Source organism: Nuphar pumila, chromosome 13, assembly GCF_984573655.1.
Source record: "Nuphar pumila chromosome 13, dmNupPumi1.hap1.1, whole genome shotgun sequence".
NCBI classification, from domain to species: domain Eukaryota; kingdom Viridiplantae; phylum Streptophyta; class Magnoliopsida; order Nymphaeales; family Nymphaeaceae; genus Nuphar; species Nuphar pumila.
In genome coordinates, this window is record NC_143261.1 from 79,434,586 (window position 1) to 79,454,363 (window position 19,778).

Sequence of the window (19,778 nt, forward strand, 5' to 3'; positions counted from 1 at the left end):
ATCTCTTCTCCTCCATCCTCTGACGGTTGGCTCCTAAACAGAGCCTTAGTTTAATAAGAGGGTCCACGTCTCAGCGGTGCTCTTCTATTTTGATTTTTTTTATGCAGGAAAAAACATATTTTGATCCAATCCGGATCATCTACTCCACCTAACTAGAAAGATGAAAAAACTCTTGCTGGATCTAGCTATTTATGGGTTTGGTTACATTCATGTCCAAATTATTGGGGCTCTTACATACTTGACCATCACCAGATCTAATATCACATGCAAAATATTACAAAATTCTGTTTCTAAAGGGATTGTTTTGTCCTCTTTCTCCCCACTTGAATTAATTGCTTATACTAATTCTGATTGGAGGAGGAGATCCTAATGATAGACGCTCAACTACAGGTTTCTGTGTCTTTATAGGTGACTAATTGGTGTCCTGAAAATGCGAGAAACAACATGAGTCATTATCGTCAATCGAAGTTGAGTACTGGGCCATGACCATCACAACATCAGAAATTGTGTGATTGAGAAAATTATTGAAAGACATGGGGGTGCATATGCAATCACTCTCAAGGTTATGTTGTGATAGTAAAAGTATCATCTACATAGCTGACAATCACACGTGTCATGAGCACACCAAACATATTGAGATGGATTGCTACTATGTTCGTGAAGAGTACCTAAAGAAGACCATTGTCCTGCCACATGTAACATCAAAATTTCAGTTGGCTGACTTCTTTGCGAAAACTCTTCCTTCTCCTCTCTGGTTTTATTTTTTGCTTGACAAAGTTTCAATAATTACATAGTAAGTTTGAGAAGGAGTGTTAAAGTATATATATATATATATTTATTGATGTAATAAGTAATACCTATTAGGGGTATTTTAGTCTTTTCTTTTAAATAATTAGTTGTGCCCATTAAGGGCATATCAGTCTTTTACCTTTTCTTTTTTCTATTTATTTAACATAATGCTCTTTAGCTAAAAGCTAAGGGCATTATAGTCTTGTCTCCATAAAGTCATTGGGACCTCCCCAATGGCTATATTTCTAGCCATTGGGGGGTGGTCCCAAGGCCTCCATGAGTGTGGTGTATATACATGGGGGCAAACCCCTCTTGTATTGTAAGCTTGTTCTCAAGAATATTATCAATACCAAATTCATATTTTTTATGTTTCTCTCTTACCTATAAGTGGCGTTCTGATTGTGTTTCTATCTTGACCCGTAAGTGGTCTTTGTGTGTATTGTGCTTGCCCATAAGAGGCATTTGTTTATGTTCTTTGTATTTCATTACACTTACAACCGATCATGATCACAAAATTGAATCTTAAAAATTCATGAGAATATATCTGTGGCTTTTCAGCACTTTAACCAAGATCTGCAATATATTATGCATTTATAAACAATAACCAAGTGTGAAGCCGAGGTCTATATGCTAGGGCTGCAGCCCCAAAAATGGGGTAACAAAATGCCATAAAGGCAGGTTGACAAAACTGGAGCAGGTGATGTCAGCATGCCAAATGTTAATATCAACAGGATATCTGATCATGCCAAGGTCTACTTTAGGTTATTTTGTATATCTTGATCCATAATTAGTGTCATGGAGCAGTAAGAAACAAATAACTATAGTTAGATTGTAAAACCCACGTTTTTCGAAAAAAAATAATAATTTCGGAGCCGGGTCGGACCCGGATCCGCTAGGGTTATCGGGGGTGAGGGTTTCGTTAAACCCTTCTCCCTCCCCCCCCGCGCAACACTTCCCCTTTTCCCCCTTGCCAAAACAGGAAACCCCATCGGGGTTTCCCTTTTCTGCTCCCTGATCCCCGTTAAAGGCACGTCGAGGGGAGGGAGGGCTTCCATTGCCTGTGCCTCCCTCCTCCTCTCTTTCTCTCTCCCGACATGCGATCGCACCCCAGTGCCGACAACCTTGCGTCTGACGCCTCTCAGGGGAGCTCGACGCCAACACTCGCCAACTCTCAGGTAACCCCTTACCCTCTCTTCTTCTGTTTCTTCGTCTTCTTCCATCCTTCCTCTGTCTGTCAGAGGGTCGGCAGGAGGCCGACGCCCCCCTGCCGCACCCTCCTTTTCTCTTTGTGTCGCCAGAGGGCCGGTAGTCCCCTGCCGTGGCCCCCCTCTCTCTCGTTGTATGCCGGAAGGTCGGCAGGGAGCCGACGACCCCTTGTTGTGCCCTTCCCTCTTCCCTTGGGTATGCCGGAAGGTTGGCAGGAGGCCGACGACCCCTGCCGAGCCTTTCCTCTCTCTGTTTGGGTCTGCCGGAGGGTTGGCAGAAGGCCAATGGTCCCTGCCACATCCTCCTTCTTCCTCTGCTTGTTGCCGGAGGGCCGACAACGTTGACGTGTCCTCCCTCTCCCTTTGTTTGTCGGAAGGCCGACAGGAGGTTGGCAGCCCCCTGCTGCGCCTTCTCCCTCTCTCTGTTTGCCGGAAGGTCGGCAGGAGGCCGACGTCCCCATGCCGTTCCTTCTCCCTCTCTCTCTCATTCATCCCTCTTTCCCTTTCGGTTGCCGGCAAGCAGGGGTTCGTCCCCTGTCACCTCTCTATTCTGGGCAAGCAAGGGACGCCCTTGCCGCCTCTCTGTTCTCGGCAGGCAGGGGCTCGCCCTCATGCTGCCTCTCTGTTCTTGGTAGGTAGGGGCTCGCCCTCCTGCCGCCAGGCAGGGGCGATGCCTCTGCCTGATTCTCTTTTTGGTGGAATCTACGGGGGCACCACTTGTCTGGCAGGAGCAATTAGTGCACGTTACCTTGTGTTGGGGCGTTGCAAGTTCGAACCCCAACTTAGTCAACGCTTGCAGGGTGTTAATAATCACGTTTGTTTGTTTGCAGTTCACACGACGGATCCCGCATGTGCCCCACAACCCATGTCCTACATCACCTACAGTCGTACGCACGCGCGACGACACAACATCCCGAAGTAGGAGAAAGTTGCACGAGGACTCTGGATGAATTAAATAAAGTAGTTGAATCTTGAGATAAGAACAACTGATATTTTCATGCATGCGTATATATAGATGAATATGACTGATGATGGCTTGTCCTTTACTTGTATTAATTAACTAACTATGCTAGTTAACTATACACAATGTTGTTTACATCTTGTGTTGTATCTTTCCTTCAGTTTAGATGTTCTTTGAATATGTTGTTCAGATTTAATTTCTTGCAATTATAAATGCTATTACTGCTTTGAATAAAATAAACTGATGTCCTACTTTATTTATTCTACATTGTCTATTTGTGCACCTACCAGTTTGTTATGAAACTGACCCATTTCATGGGCAGGTGGCAAGTAGGACTAGACTGACGACCGATGGCGCAATGCAACATGGCCCGAGATCACCCTCTTTACATCCTGACTATTCTCTATAAGTAAGATTGGTTTGTAAGCTAACGTGCCCATAATTGTGATGCAGGGCAGGACCCGATTGGGTCCATCGTGCCACCCAATCCGCCACAAAGGGCAGATGAAGGACCCCGCGTGTATGACTCACTTGCAGGGACGGAGCCACGACGCAGGGAGGTACCCCTGCGCACCTACGCCAGGCGTGGTGGAGTTCGCACGCCCTAGAACCAGCTGCAGATAGAGGCTGACCCGGATCGTGGGTCGGATCCACATCTGGACCCGCGACTCGGGTCCAGTACATAGCCTTTAAAAGGCCCTTCCTAGGGTTGCGTGGGGCAGACTATTAGAAAGTTTTCAGCCGTCTTTTCTCCTTCTGCATTTTTATTATTCTGCACCTTGTTCTTCTTTTAAGTTCATTGTTGTTATTCGTTTTTCCATTGTTTATTGAGATCATTTTGAGATAAATAAAGAGTTCCAGCCACACCGATTCAAGGTGGGCATTTGTTTTCATTCCTCCTCCGACGTGGGTTGCATCAAAGTGGTATCAGAGCCGCACCCATCTTCATCAGCGAGATGGCTCTTGAAGCAGGGAGCGATCCAGTGCGAGGCGAGGAGCGTGAGGAGGCTGGCAGCGAAGACCCCTTACTGCGTGTCATGGACGTGTTGACGAAAATCCAAGAGAACATGCTGCGGATGAGTAGGGATATCGCCGGCCTGTCAAAGAGGATGAACGGGTTTGAAGATCGCGTCACAACACTCGAGAAACCCCAAGAGCCGTGCGCAACACTGTGCGCAGGCCTCGTCGAGGGCGCAGCCGCAGGTTCGCTCCCCAGCGCTACCGCACCCTTGCAGCCGACGCAAATCCAGCAGGGTCGAAGCACTGCGTTCCTGCCGGCGACAACCATCGCCCCTGATCTGAGTAACCTGCAGCAACACCAGGGAGCCCCGATGAGCAACAACTCCCTGGTAACGGCCCCGCCCTCCAAACATCGTCCTCCTGCGTTGGGATCGCAGGTGGGACCGAGCCTGCAGGGTCCCAGCGGTGCGCTCGGGCCACCTGCAGGTCCCGGCGCGTGGTCGCGCGTACCTGTGGCTACGCTGCAGGTCGACCCGAGCCTGCAGGGTCCCAGCCTTGCGCTGGGCCCACTTGCAGGCCCTGGCTTATGGCAGAGCACCACGCATGAGGTGCTGCAGGTGGATCCGGGTCGACAGGGCCCCAGCGTCACGCTGGGCCCAGTTGTAGACCCGGGTTTGTCTGTCCGAACCAGGGGAGAGCCATCTCTCCCTCCCGATCCCGCGCGGGGAGGCTCCGAGACGGTACCTCTACGAGCGGGAGCGGGCCAATCCCATTGGGGGGGACCTGACACCAGAGGGTCCAACCCGGTTTTCGTTCCAGCAGGGCACATGCCCGTTTCGTTGGGACCAACCCTTGGGTCTCAGGGAGCGGGTTTGGGTCTAGACACCCCTTACCCAACCTACCTAGTTGGTTCAGGTGCGCGGGCAACCCCGAACCAGAACCAACCCAGTAATTTTGACCCTCAAAGTAGATTCCATGCCGACCCTAGCCCATATCGGACCCGGACGGAGCTCCAGTTTGGATTTGAGCCGGGTCAAAACCAGACCCATAATCTCATGGATCGGGGATCGAGTTCAGACCACGCCTATTATCCCCACAACTCGAACCTCGATCCAGCCCATCCATATCTGGGTCCGACGAGTAGTGTAGGAATGGGCCCGATCCATATTCCATCGGGCGAGTCAACCCATCCATATACCCACCAGGCCCTATACCCATACCCAAACCCACTTGTCTACCCAACCCTGGCCCAGAACCCTACACAACATCCGACCCAACACCATACTCCTAACCCACAACCATATTACACCAACTCTACCCGCCAGGAACCTGAACCCCACCCGAACCCTCCACCCTCCTTGGACTTCCCGTCATTCCAGTACCATAATACCGGCCGCAGATGGTGCCCGTCCACGGGCAAACCAGATCGAGGCAATGTCAGCAGGAACCGGCGTGCCCTGACCGCCGACCCTCCATCGGGAGAGTTCGACAGCACCAGCATCCCGGCGAACAACACCGCGCTACGGACAATGAAGCAGTATGGGATGACGACAATTTATGGAACGAGCATCCTGCAGGAATGGTGGAGCCGCGACAACAGAGAGCACCAGACCACTCCTCCACGTATGGAGTGAAACTGGATCTTCCGGAGTTTGCAGGGCGATTCGACGCGAAGCAATTTTTCGACTGGTCTTATGCAGTGCAGTTCTTCTTCGACTATCATACCGTCGCTGAACATCGTCGTGTCTCGCTAGCATCTACGCGATTGAGAGGCCTAGCCCAGACATGGTGGGTGGAGCTACAACGATCGAGGGAGCGGCAGGGATTAGAGCGCGTACAGTCGTGGGAGGAAATACAAAGATTGATGCAGTCAAAATTCGTGCCTTCTGATCACGCCGAGCGAGCCTACAAGGAATACCTGACCCTGCACCAAGGCTCCCGAACTGTAGCAGAGTACACTGCGGAGTTCCATCGTCTTTCCCTGCGTGTGCAGATCGAGGAAACAACTCGTCAGTAGGTCACGAGGTACATTTCGGGTCTCCGTCCTGCTATCTCTGATGATTTTAGTTGTGTCACAGTTGAAACATTAGATCAAACCAGCAGTTACGCCATGAACATCGAGGAAAAGCTGAAGCGGAGTCAAGAATATAGGACGACCCGTAGTGAACCCACCAGTCGACCCAAGTCGGGTTTCCCAACCAGGGGAGCAAGCTCCCCTAGTGATTCAAAGCCTAGAGCAAACCTTAGCAAACCTGACCAGTCAGGCCCAGCTTTCCACACCCGGTCCAAAGCCAAACCTAGTGAGTCGACCCTTCGCTGTTTTAGGTGTCAAGAGTTAGGACATGTCGCGTCCAAGTGTCCCACCGTGAGCAGGAACACCCATCTTGTTGAAGGAATTGTAGAGTCCGCAAGTGAGAGTGATAGTGATGACAAGTCATTAGTTGAAGTTGAGGATGAGAGGGGAGTTAGAGTTCGACGACAACGTCGAAAGTTTGTTGTCCATCCGTCATGTGTTGACCACACCCCGAGAATCGGCCCCATCGAAATGGCTCAGGAATAACATTTTTAGGACCCGGTGCAACTGTGAGGGGCACGCTTGTGATGTCATCATTGACACCGGAGCATGTGAGAACATGGTGTCTGAGAGTGTGGTGTCTACCTTGAAACTCAACACCGAAAAGTTGTCCCAACCCTATAAGATGGCCTGGTTCAAGAAAGGAAACGAGGTTCCCATCACTCAGCGATGCCTAGTCCGGTTTTCCATGGGGGAACACTACCACGATGAGGTGTGGTGTGATGTAGCCCCTATGCACGCGTGTCACATTCTTTTGGGACGTTCCTGGCAGTTCGATCGCCAGACAACTCACGATGGCCGCAAGAACACATACTCTTTTGTCTTTAATGGCCATAAGATAGTCCTTCTACCTATCAAGGAGACTGGTTTTCCCACTGTGGACAAACCTGAGCGAGTCCCCCAACTCGCAGGCCTCTCGTACCGGCTTTTCCTGAACCATTGTCAGGAAGATGGCTATTGTTATGCCCTAGTGGCAAAGCCAGTGATGAGTTCGTGAGTGTCCATTCCCGCGGACGTTGCCCCTCTTCTAGAGGAGTTCCGCGACATTATGCCGGATGAACTACCTGATGGATTACCTTCGGCAAGGGTAGTTCAGCATGCCATTGACTTTGTGCCAGGGTCGAGTCTACCCAACCTTCCCGCATATCGCATGAACCCCACTGAGCACACTGAGTTATTAAGACAAGTTCAGGAATTGCTGCAAAAGGGTTTCATTCGCGAGAGTGTTAGCCCTTGTGTTGTACCCGCCTTACTTACTCCTAAGAAAGATGGGTCCATGCGCATGTGTGTCGATAGTCGTGCGATCAATCACATCACAGTCAAATATCGTTTTCCCATTCCTCGTTTGGACAATATGTTTGATATGTTATCTGGTGCCTTCATTTTCTCTAAAATAGATCTAAAAAGCGGGTATCACCAGATTCGTATACGCGAAGGGGACGAGTGGAAAACGGCATTCAAGACGCGCGATGGATTGTACGAGTGGTTAGTCATGCCGTTTGGGTTATCTAATGCCCCAAGTACCTTTATGAACATGATGACCCAGGTCTTGCGTCCGTGTATTGAGAAGTTTGTTGTTGTCTACTTTGACGACATTTTGATCTATAGTTCCTCATTGTCCGATCATTTGAGTCACCTGCGTCAAGTCTTAGATATTTTGAGAAAGGAAAAATTGTATGCCAATGCCAAAAAGTGTGAGTTTATGACGTCCAGTGTCATGTTCTTAGGGTTTATTGTGTCATCTGATGGCGTCAAGGCCGACCCTGCAAAAGTCCGCGCGATTGTCGATTGGCCTACCCCAAAGACTATAGGAGAGATCCGTAGTTTCCACGTGTTAGCCACTTTTTACCGACGTTTCGTGAGGAATTTTAGTACCCTTATGACCCCCATCACGGAGTGCCTAAAAGGTACTAGTTTTCATTGGACGCCCGCGGCTAGCAAAGCCTTTACGATCATCAAAGAAAAAATGACCAGTGCTCCTGTCTTAGCTCTCCCAGATTTTAGTGCAGTCTTTGAGGTTGAATGTGATGCCTCTAAAGTGGGGATTGACGCTGTCTTGAGTCAGAATCGTAGGTCCGCTGCCTTCTTTAGTGAGAAGCTGACTCAGGCCAGGTGCCAATACTCCACTTACGATGTTGAGTTCTATGCCGTTGTACAAGCCCTTCGTTATTGGAGACATTATCTCATTTATAAGGAATTTGTCTTGTACACGGACCATGAGGCTTTGAAGTATCTGAATAGTCAAAAGAAGTTGAGTGCTCGTCATGCCAAGTGGGTCAGCTTCTTGCAAGAGTACACCTTTTCGCTTCGCCATCAATCTGGTACCCTGAACAAGGTGGCTGACGCTCTTAGTAGGAAGAACAACCTTCTGATGACTATGTCAGTGCAGGTCATTGGTTTCGAACAATGCAAGGAATTATACCCCACAGACCCTGATTTTCACAAAGTCTGGGAAGGGTGCATCTCTTCAGGTCGCACCCTTGACCCCCGTTTTTGTATTCATAATGGTTACCTCTTTCGTGGTAACAAATTATGTGTGCCCAATTTTTCTCTTAGACTTCAGTTGATTTCTGAATTACATGAAGGAGGGTTAGCAGGGCATTTCGGGCATGATAAGACGTTCGCTCTCTTAGATGAACGATACTTTTGGCCCAAAATGCGCAAAGATGTTGTCAAGTTCATCCAAGGCTGTCATGTGTGTCAAGTGTCCAAGGGTCATCGTCAGAATAGTGGTCTGTATACTCCGTTACCCATTCCTGAACGGCCGTGAGAGCACGTATCCATGGATTTTATCGTGGGCCTTCCCCGCACACCACGTCGTTTTGATTCAATTTTAGTAGTTGTTGACCGGTTCTCCAAAATGGTTATCTTTGTCTCGTGTAAGCGCACCACCGATGCCTCTTTAGTCGCCTCATATTATTTCAAGGACGTTGCCCGTTTCCATGGTCTACCTCACACAATCACTTCTGACCGCGACACGCGTTTTATGAGCCACTTTTGGAAATCGTTATGGGCCCTGTTGAAGACTAAGCTTCAGTTCAGTAGTGCGTATCACCCCCAGACTGATGGCCAAACCGAAGTTGTGCACCGCACCTTAGGCAATTTGTTACGGAGCCTAGTGGGCGAAAATGTCAAAACTTGGGATCTTGTATTGCCCCATGCCGAGTTTGCCTATAACAACTCCATTAACCGTTCTACTGGTAAATCTCCGTTCCAGGTAGTGTATGGTCGGTCTCCCACCCATGTCGTTGATCTAGCCCCTGTGTCAGATCTCTCAGCTCCAGCTTCGGATGCCTTTGATGCCGTCGAATATATGCGTGACATTCACAGACAAGTCCGGGCCAAACTTGTTGAAAGCTACGAGACCTACAAAGCCTTCGTAGATCAGGGTCGTCGTGATGTCCATTTCGAGGTCGGTCAACTCGTCTGGGTGTATCTGCGTCCAGAGCGTTTTCCTGTAGGCACCTATAGCAAATTAAGTCCTAAGAAGTATGACCCTTTTAGGATCCTTCAGCGATTGGGTTCGAATGCTTACCTCCTTGAGCTGCCCGATGATTGGCATATTTCCCCTATTTTCAACGTGGCTGATCTATATGCTTACTATGGCAACAACAAGTCGACAAAGCCGACTTCTTCCCAACCAGGGGAGAATGATGCAGGGCAGGACCCGATTGGGTCCATCGTGCCACCCGATCCGCCACAAAGGGCAGATGAAGGACCCCGCGTGTATGACTCACTTGCAGGGACGGAGCCACGACGCAGGGAGGTACCCCTGCGCACCTACGCCGGGCGTGGTGGAGTTCGCACGCCCCAGAACCAGCTGCAGATAGAGGCTGACCCGGATCGTGGCTCAGATCCACATCTGGACCCGCCACTCGGGTCCAGTACATAGCCTTTAAAAGGCCCTTCCTAGGGTTGCGTGGGGCAGACTATTAGAAAGTTTTCAGCCGTCTTTTCTCCTTCTGCATTTTTATTATTCTGCACCTTGTTCTTCTTTTAAGTTCATTGCTGTTATTCGTTTTTCCATTGTTTATTGAGATCATTTTGAGATAAATAAAGAGTTCCAGCCACACCGATTCAAGGTGGGCATTTGTTTTCATTCCTCCTCCGACGTGGGCTGCATCAAATTGTTAATTTGTTTTTCTCTCTAAAAGAAAATTGCTTCCACTTATGATTTGAAAGATCAAAATCCTGAACTTTGAAAGGTTTTCTCTAAATGTTTTCAAAATTACAAGTTAAAATTTTGGGGCGTTACGTAGACCCAACAGAGAGGGTTGGGTACAGGTGCATGGTTGCTGCTATTGCTGAAATCTTCTAGTTAAGGCATGTTGAATTGCTATATCAATAAATCCAGTTCAAATTGTTCAATATAATAAAGGTTATGCATATAGAACTAGAAAACCATTATATTTGTGAGAAGGTTGAAACTTGAAACTTAGGAGCTAAAGACCAAATCATATTTAGCGAAGACCAAGTAGCCAATTTGTTTACTCAAGGACTTTATGCTGATTGACATTGGGGGTTGAAAAGCTGTTCATGGTCTTATCCATACATCAGGGGTAGAACCCGGGGGGGGGGGAGTAGTGCTTGGACCCATATACCAGGCCTCCCTAAAAATAAATTGAAAAAGGGCTGGACCCTCTCTCTCTCTCTCAATAGTCAATACCATCGGCCCCCCTGGCCTAGTGGCCCTCTCTTTCTTGTGCTTGAGGCTTAACCCCAGACCACCTGATGCAACCTCGTGGTTACGGCGTTCTTTGGTGGGGGGCAACCTACCTGCCTGTGGTTCCTGCATTTTGCATGTTGGCAAGCTAGCAACCACTCTATGGCTCTACACCGTCTCTCTCTCTCTCTCACACACACACACACACATCCCTTTATCTACTTTATTCTTTTTGTTTCTTTTTTTTTCATGTTAGGGCATTAAGAATCATGAATGATTGATTAGGGTTATAGGTTTTTCCTATTTTTTTTCAATTAGCATGAAGTTCATAAACAAACGCTTCAATTCTATTATAGATCTAAGGATTGAGGAAGAGGTTGATGAAGGAGGATGTCTCCATCGTTCTTGGTGTCCTAAAGGTGGAATCTCTTTTCTTGTTTTTTTTTTAAGTAATACATTTTCAATTTTTATGGTTTATAAGCTTTTGTTTTTGTGACAGGAAAATTTATGGTTTACTTCTCTTGGTGTACATGGCTGTGGGTTCATGCATTCTACTTGGTTGTAATTTCTATATTCTATTTTCTCATGTCTTTTTCCTTTTCTTTGGTCAGTTTCTGTTGTGGGGGTAGAGCTTCTGTAGATGAGATAAGAATATACGTGTTTTTTAATGTGTCTCCACCACCCTGTTATTGGTTTCATATCTTACTCTTAGATTATTTCCATAGTGATTTTTTGAACCTTAACCTTTTCCATCTGTGCCCAAAAGTTTTGAGCTGGCCCACTTCTATCTCTTTTAAGTTTAAACCCAAAATATAAAGGATGTAGCTGGTTGTGAGGAGATTGTACATATTATTTGATTGCCTCTTTAAATAGTGTTTTGTGTGTTCTCCAACTTTCTATTTAATGTTTGTTTATTGATGTGAATTGTTATTTTGCGTATTCTATGATTATTGTATGCATGTCCTGCTAAGGGGTTTATGGGGTATGATTTTTTTTCTTTGTTCTGTATCTAACGTTTTCAACTGAGTATTTGAAAAGCTTGAGATTTTTTGACAGAACTGTGTAGGGGGCTAAAGGCATCTTTGAGTTAGAGTACATGGGAAAGCAAAAGCATCTATCAAAAGAAACAAATATGTGTGGGATGTGCAAATGGTATACATTTATTTGTGACATTTGTGTTGGTAAACCAAGTTTATTTATGTAGCCTTAAATGCTGGTAAGCTTTGGATTGTGTTATCAATCTATAATTTTATACATGATCATTGATAGAATTGGGAAATCTAAATAATACATACTAATATCTACATTAATAATGAGACGTTAGTTAATTTTTTCAACCTTTTCGATATTTGAGTAGAGGAAGAATTTGACTTTTGAGGAAGTCTAAACTCACGTAGTTGAATGCCCAAGTTGAGGTATTTGAATTATGATTCAATTTTTTGTTGGTTATTATGTTGTCTTTTAGATTTCATAGTTATTTTTTAGTAATATTAGTTATTTTGTCTTAATATTGTTATGATGCTATATATGTTAAATCATGATCAAGATGAGAACAATTGATAAACACTTTAAAATAAAGGATTCTAGCAATATTGACGGTGCACTTCACTTTCTCTGGCTCCCAATCATATGATCCTCCAGTTCTTGGCAATCCTCATTCAAAATGTTTAAGGATTGAACTTGAAGAGTTCTAACCATTTTCTATAGTATGTGATCTAGGATTACATTGTCCAATATGGAAAATATTTGTTAATCTACAAGATGAGCTTAGGTTAATGTTGGGCCATATTAACATATTCTTTCAAAATATCTAGCCTATCTATGTGAAAATCATCCTCGTCGGTTTTAGGCTTCTTGGTTTCAAAATTTTCCTTTATGATTGGAATATTCTTTAACAAAAGATGTATTTTGTTTACCTTATCTTTTTAGCGAAAAAACTTGGTGAATGTTGTGGATCTGGTTCATTTATTACTGAAAAATTTCACAAATGCAAAAAGATGAAGGGAAAAAAGTGTCTTTCAAATGCCTATATGAACTGATCTATGTAGTCAAAAACGCTAAGTCGTGCCCAGTCAGTAGACCCTTAAAAAGACTAGTCAAGGACTATGCAGGATTAGTCGGACTAGTTGGTACCTCAATTAAAAAATTAAAAATATACATAAAATGTGTTTAATTCTTTTAATAATAAGATATTTTTCATCACACAAGTACAAAATTACACATGCTTTCACAAAATATACATAACCTATATATAATGGAGAGAGAGTGAGAGGGGGGATTGTGCTGCCACTTTTTTCGTTAGGTCACGTTAGGATCATCAAAAAATTATAGTTTTCGGTGTTTTATGCTAGATCTGAACCGTTAGATGTGTTTATGATTGCTTATTTATTAATAAGCAAGCTTTGTTTCAAATTGATTTGATGTAAAAATGTGAATATTTTATCATCAAATTTTAGTATAATATCAACCATTGATTTTTTTACCTCTTTAAAATATACATTTAAGCATAAAGATGCTTAATCAAAAGCATGTTTTCTATTGATTAAACAATGATAAACACATCTAAAACTATGATTTTTGGAGGGTCCTAATGTAACCTAACGGAAAAAGGGGACAGCACAATCCGCATTATACACATACATACATCTATATATTTATATATTATATAAATATAAAATTATTCATAACATATTCAGTATAATCAACAAAATATGCTTTCAGCTTTTCGCAGAAAAATTGATTTTAATACACATACACACCTGTATTATTGTATTCATAGCATAATCAGAATATGTATATATACCTGCATGCATATACATTTATTTATTTATATATACAAAAAAAAAATACTTTCAGCCTTTCATAGCAAGAATCACAGAAGCACAGTGATACATACATATATGAGTAACATGTTACAGAAACTCATATCTATATACAAATAAAAATCACACACACATATATATATCTCACATAATCAATATATTTAATTAACTAAGCATGTTTTCATCATGTCATTGAACAAATCACAACACACGCGCGCACACACACACACACACACACACACACACACACACACACACACATATATATATACACAAAAAAAAATACATGTAATAACAATAAAAAATGACTAACCACTCTCATGCCTAGGTGAGGGCAGCTTGGTCATCGATTAGGCACCCTAATCGGTAAAATTAGTACCTTTTAAGGTACCCACCTAGAAATTGCAAAGCTAAGGCGTTTTACTTATGCCTAGGTCGACTAGGCGGACTAGTCAGCACTTTTGACTATGTAGGAACTGATCCTAACACACCCTATAATATTGCTATAAGATCATATAAAGATTTGATGTCTCAATCTAAGCACATAGATAAAGTGATTTAAAGGCAAAGTTCATAACAAGTTCAGAACATTAATTGATGCAGTTTAATAGAGAATGAGTTTTGAACCATGTCATTGTGTCATGTAAGCAGGTTTTTTAAGGGCTTGTTGACACTCAAAATTTTGTTTGTCTCCGGCATCATGTCCTGCCATGACTTGTCAGAAATCAGGATGCGTTTGTTCACATTCCTTGAGTTTTAGGGTGTGGACCTTTGAATACTTCATTATTCGTGAAGAATACGAAGTATTTGGCAAAAGGAGTCTTCTACTATACCAAGCGTCACCAAGCACAAGAAAAGGGGTTTTAAGCATTTTTAAAAGGGTATTTTAAAGTTTCACTTGATAAAGTGCTTTTTAATAGAATAATTCTAAAGGTTTTCAGTGTTGTAGGATCTTCCAAAGGATAATCCAGTTTTTATCACATTTTGACATGTGAAATAACATCCTCAATCATTTTCAACCAACAGTTTTGAAAATAATTTGTTCAGAAAGTAGAACCCACTTTGAGGGCATTTTTGACAATTCAAAATGATTGAATTTGGTTTCAAGCCCAAAAGACCGATTGTAGACGAGGATTTTAACTTTCAAATGCTGCAAGCCGCTCGTCAAACGGACTTCTTGTTCATGAGACATGGGTGTTTTCCAAAAATAGTAAAAAACAGGCCAAGAGGATTTGGATCTGATCTGGATCCAGATCCAGAAAGCTCGTCAGTAGATGACCCATCTACCGACTACCTTTCAGGTTTGGATCAATACCCAGATTCGACCCACTTCGGCTTAGATCCAGATTCGAAGGCTTGTCGATAGATGATCCATCTACCAATGGACTTATGGGTTTGGATTTGCACCTAGGTCCAACCCGATCTGATTCGGTCCAACTTGATAAAGTTAGCGGTAGATGGACCATCTATTGCCAGCCTAGCTTAGCCATAGATGGTATATATCGCGGATCTCTTTAGGGCTATTTTGATGCCCAAAGTGTTTAGCCCCATATTGAAGATTTTTGAGATTTTTAGGGTTCTCGATGCCTATAAATACCCTCTTTTGCTCATTTTGCAACCCATCTCCAATCTTTTCAAGCTCTTGTTCCTATACTTGAGTGTGCTTGGTGGAGTTCGGTAGCATCTACCTTCTTCCTTCTTTTTCTTCGCTTTGAGGAGTGGCTCTTAGGTAATTTCTCTAGCTTTCCTCTTATGAAAGTAGATAGTTTTCCTAAGTGGATCTTCTTAGGCTAGATTTTCCTACTTGGTTCGCTACCAAGGTAAGAAAAGGTAGAGTGCTTAGCACTCTTCCTCACCTAGGGTAGTTTGCTTTCCACTAATTTCTTAGGATTTTCTTACGTAATTCATGGGAAAATTCTAAGAACTACTCTAGTATAGCTTAACAATTTCCTTTTCTTAGTAGAGTAGTTTTTCCTATGGAGAGTGTCCTTCCCGGTTAGAGTAGTGTTACTCTATCGGATTTTCGGCTTGCGGTAGAGCATGGAGGTTCTGCTAGTTCAACAAGCAAGGGTTAGGGCTCGCCAAAAGCCGAATAAATCTATTCTACCTTTAATTCTCTTTTTCACATTCACTAATTGTGCACACACTTGTTTTCTTTGCTTGAGCCTTGGGTGGGTGCACAACCCTTGGCTTACCTCCCAGGTGCTCTAGCTCATGAATATCTTAGCTTTGGTTGGATTATCCCACAACTTAGGGAGGAGCGGTCTGACCTTGTACCAGCGAGGATCCTACATTCTCGTGAAAGGAAGTTTGTTTCAAAAGTTAGAGGTAGGGGTGAGCAACAGGTCGGGCGGCACGATAAGCGATAAGCTAAGCTGATCTGACCCGCCATGGGCCGGGTTTGGGTTAAGGTTTTAGGCCTGAGCTCATTAGCTACCTGACCCGTTATATACATGGGCTAGGTTCGGGTCAGCCCGTGAGCTATCGGGCCGGCCTGACAACCCTGAGCTATTTATTAATTTTAATAATATAAAAAAATAAAAAATTAATTGCATAGTAACTTGGTAACTAATATTATTTACCTAATTAGTTGCAGTAATTTTATGAAAACTAGAAGATAACTAGTTTGGTACATGAGAACTTGCTAATTATTTATTATTTACTTAATTAGTTGCACTAATTAATTGGGTTTGGGCTAGGTTTTCAAATAAAAAGTTTTTCAAAAGGTAGGATTTTTTCCTATTTTTATCCTCTTCTTTTAGGTCTAGAGTCACTCATTTTTCTTGTATGCACTTGTTTTTGAACTTCTCCCATTTATTTGGATCAAAAGATCTACATGCTTGTACTAGGAGCATTAGCTTGGGTATATTGGCAGTGGACCAAAGGAGTCGGATACCGTTCCACACATATCAAAAGCATTAGCTTGGGTATATCATGGTTGGTCTGAAAGGGAATCCTTTTCCTAAAACCCTGAAGAGGACTTTCTTGAGAAACCTTTTACCTAGGAAACTCTGTTTCAAAATTACTTATAAGTTGTATTGTGTGTAACCTTGTATGTCGTCCTAAACCATGGGTTGATCTAGGATAGGTTCATTCGTATAGCCGATCAATGATGGTGGGCTCCCGATTGAGGAGCTTAGAGTCTATGAGGATCTCCAAATCTCTTCTTCTAATGAGGATAATGTCAGAACCCTAAAGGCTGAGAAGGTTAGGGTCCCAAGATCCAAGGTCAATGGGGAAGATCCAAAAGAGAAAGAGGATCCAAGTTTCCAAGATTCTAGGGGTATTAATTCCAAGGAAACCTTAAGGAAGAGAAGTCACAGGAAGAATAGTATGAAAATAAGAAGAACAAGTCTCTTGAGTTAAGCAAGGAAGAAAAAAGGGTGGTTTTGAAGAAATACCAGAAGTAAGAAAGAGAGTGGTTTTGGAGGAATTGCCAGAAATTTTGTAGAAAAATGAGGTGGTATTCCAGTGAAGGTTCTAGTGTAGATGAAGTGCACATCCTTAAGAAATCAAAGTCTCTCAAGAAAGGTGATGATGTGAAGAATATTGTAAAATCAAGGGCTAAGAAAGTTTGTGAATAAACCTCATTCACTGAAGAAGTGCATGTCCCTGGGAAATTCAAATTCTTGGGAAAATATTATGATTCAGAACGGGACATCAAAGGGAAATATAAAAAATTTGTCCAAGTCTATGAAGATTCATCTTCTGATGAGGATTGTGTGAAATTGTCTACGAAAAGACAATACGTATACAAGCATAAATACTTAAAAAAGAAGTGCACGAAGGCACTCTCACAACGCTTGAACACAATACGCAAAAAGCGTAAAAATAATAAACATGCAATAATGCATGTGTTTCATAAAGAAGGAGGAAATGCTTGAGACTCTCAAGCTTAGGAAATACAAGGGGGGAACACCCCTATTTATACAAATGCAAGGAGGTGCAAAGGGGGGCTCCCAAAGGAGTCGTTGGGAGCCCCCAACGACTCTATTGGGGGACCCCCAATGCACATTAAAAATAACAAAAATAAAAAAGAAAAAAAAGAATTACAAAAATAAAAAACAAAAAGAAATTTACAGCATATTCTAAAGGGGAATATGCGCAAAACAGGAAATGACAAAAATACCCTTTCGGGTAAAGATATATATATTTATATATATAGAGATATATGTACATATAATATATTATATGTAAATATATCTCTATGTATATAAATATATATATTTATATTTACAATAATGATTTTTAAGAGCTACATTTTAACACCCCCCCTCAAACTTACGGTGTGATAACCGCAAGTTTGTCAAGAAGGAAATGAAATCTAGGCGAACATAGAGCTTTTGTGAAGAAGTCGGCAAGTTGATACTCAGATGTCACATATGGTAGATCAATGACCTTCTTCAAGTATTCTTCTCGGACATAATGACAATCCATCTCTATATGCTTTGTTCGCTCGTGAAAGGTGTGGTTCTTGGCAATGTAGATTGCACTTTTATTGTCACAACATAACTTTGTTGGTTCTTTGACAACTACTCCCATATCTTCCAAAAGACGTCGAATCCATACTATTTCCATGGTGATAGATGCCATGGCTCTGTATTCGGCTTCAGTGGATGATGATAAGGAGACCTTCTGTTGCTTTTTACATCGCCACGAGATCAAAGATTCTCCTAAGAAAATACAAAAGCCAGTGGTGGAGTGACGGTTACTAGGGTCACCTCCCCAATCTGAGTCAGTATAAGCAAGCAATTTTAATTCAGAAGAGGAGGATAGGAATACTCCCTTATTCACCGTTCCCTTCAAGTATCTGATGATGCGAAGCACAACGCTCATATGAACAGTTGTAGGAGCATGCTGAAACTGACTGGTGATGTGTATAGCATGTGACAAATCGGGTCGAGTAATGCTAAGATACATTAAAGAACCTACCAACTGCCTGTAGGGAGTAGGATCGGTTAGAGGAACACCATTGTCAATCTTCATTTTGGCTCCCACAACTGCAGGAGTTTCGCATACTTTGTCATCAAAAATTCCTGATCTGTCAATAATCTCACAAGCAAGTTTAGACTGAGATAGAAAATAACCACGTTGCGAATAGGCAACCTCAATTCCAAGAAAATATGTCAGAAAACCTAAGTCTGACATCTCAAATTTTGAAGTCAAGACGGACTTAATACCCTTGACTCCTTGAACATCATCACCTGTAATTAACATGTCATCAACATATAGTAACAATATTACAATCCCTGCTTTAGATTTTCTAGTAAATAAAGCAGTATCATTATAACATGAGGAGAAACCATTTTCCAGCATTACACTGGTAAATCTGTCATACCAGGCTTTGGGGGTCTGTTTCAAACCATAAAGAGCCTTTCGAAGACGAAGAACTTTATCTTTAGGAATTTTCATGCCTGGTGGCGCTTCCATATACACCTCTTCGTTAAGGTCACCATTTAAAAAAACATTTTTCACATCTATTTGAAAAATATTCCAATTTTTAATAGATGCAATAGTAATGAGACATCTAACAGTAACCATTCGGGCTACAAGAGCAAAAGTTTCTTCATAATCAATTCCATACTCTTGCCCATACCCTTTTGCAACTAAGCGAGCTTTATACCTTTTCAGGGATCCGTCGCTTTTAGTTTTAACTTTAAAAACCCATCGACAACCTATAGTTTTCTTTCCTATGGGTAGAGTTTGGAAATCCCAAGTTTCAGCCCTTTTGAGAGCACTAAGTTCTTTTTGCATGGCTTCTTGCCATTCTATACATTTTTTAGCTTCTTCAAAATTCCTTGGCTCAAAATAAGAGTGAATGGCACTAAGACAAGCCCTATACCGGGGTGAAAAAGAATCAAAAGAGACAAAACGAGTTGGCGGTCTCCTATTCCTCTCAGATCTTCGGTGATCGAGAGTAGGTACAAGCTCACTATATTGGTCAATGGCACTTCTAAAGGTGTCTTGGTTTCTACGGGAGTAGGTTATCGGATCACTTGAAATCCTGTTTTCTTGATCATTGAGAGGGTTATGTTCTTCGACATCACCATCATTTTCCTCATCGTGATTTGATGATACATCATCATCACTAGATATATCCTCATTACTAGCCAATAAATAAAAAAGGAATGAGTAATCAAAATTTTCTTGTTGAGGAACATTTTTTTTAAATCCACTCTCATTTTCTAAAAACGTTACATTTCTAGAAACATATAACTTATCATCTCGAAGATCATAGCAACGAAACCCTTTTTGAGTTTCGGAATACCCAAGAAAGGCGCAGGGGATAGCTTTGGGAGAGAGC

At 42.9% G+C, this 19,778-nt stretch overlaps 1 protein-coding gene across 5 annotated transcripts in view; it reads left to right on the top strand.

Moving 5' to 3' along the window:
* The window catches only part of LOC149818830 (Biotin/lipoate A/B protein ligase family), a 43,349-nt gene that overhangs the window by 15,546 nt on the left and 8,025 nt on the right, over nucleotides 1-19,778 (top strand). Inside the window, exons 4-5 of one of the 5 annotated variants that reach the window (XR_016427011.1) lie at nucleotides 11,009-11,071; nucleotides 11,152-11,804. The exons of 2 other annotated variants lie outside the window; for them this stretch is intronic. The gene's annotated coding sequence lies outside the window, so the exon portion shown is untranslated. The remainder of the gene's footprint in view (nucleotides 1-11,008; nucleotides 11,072-11,151; nucleotides 11,805-19,778) is intronic. 2 more of the 5 variants (XR_016427012.1, XR_016427013.1) reach the window with 2 other exon arrangements.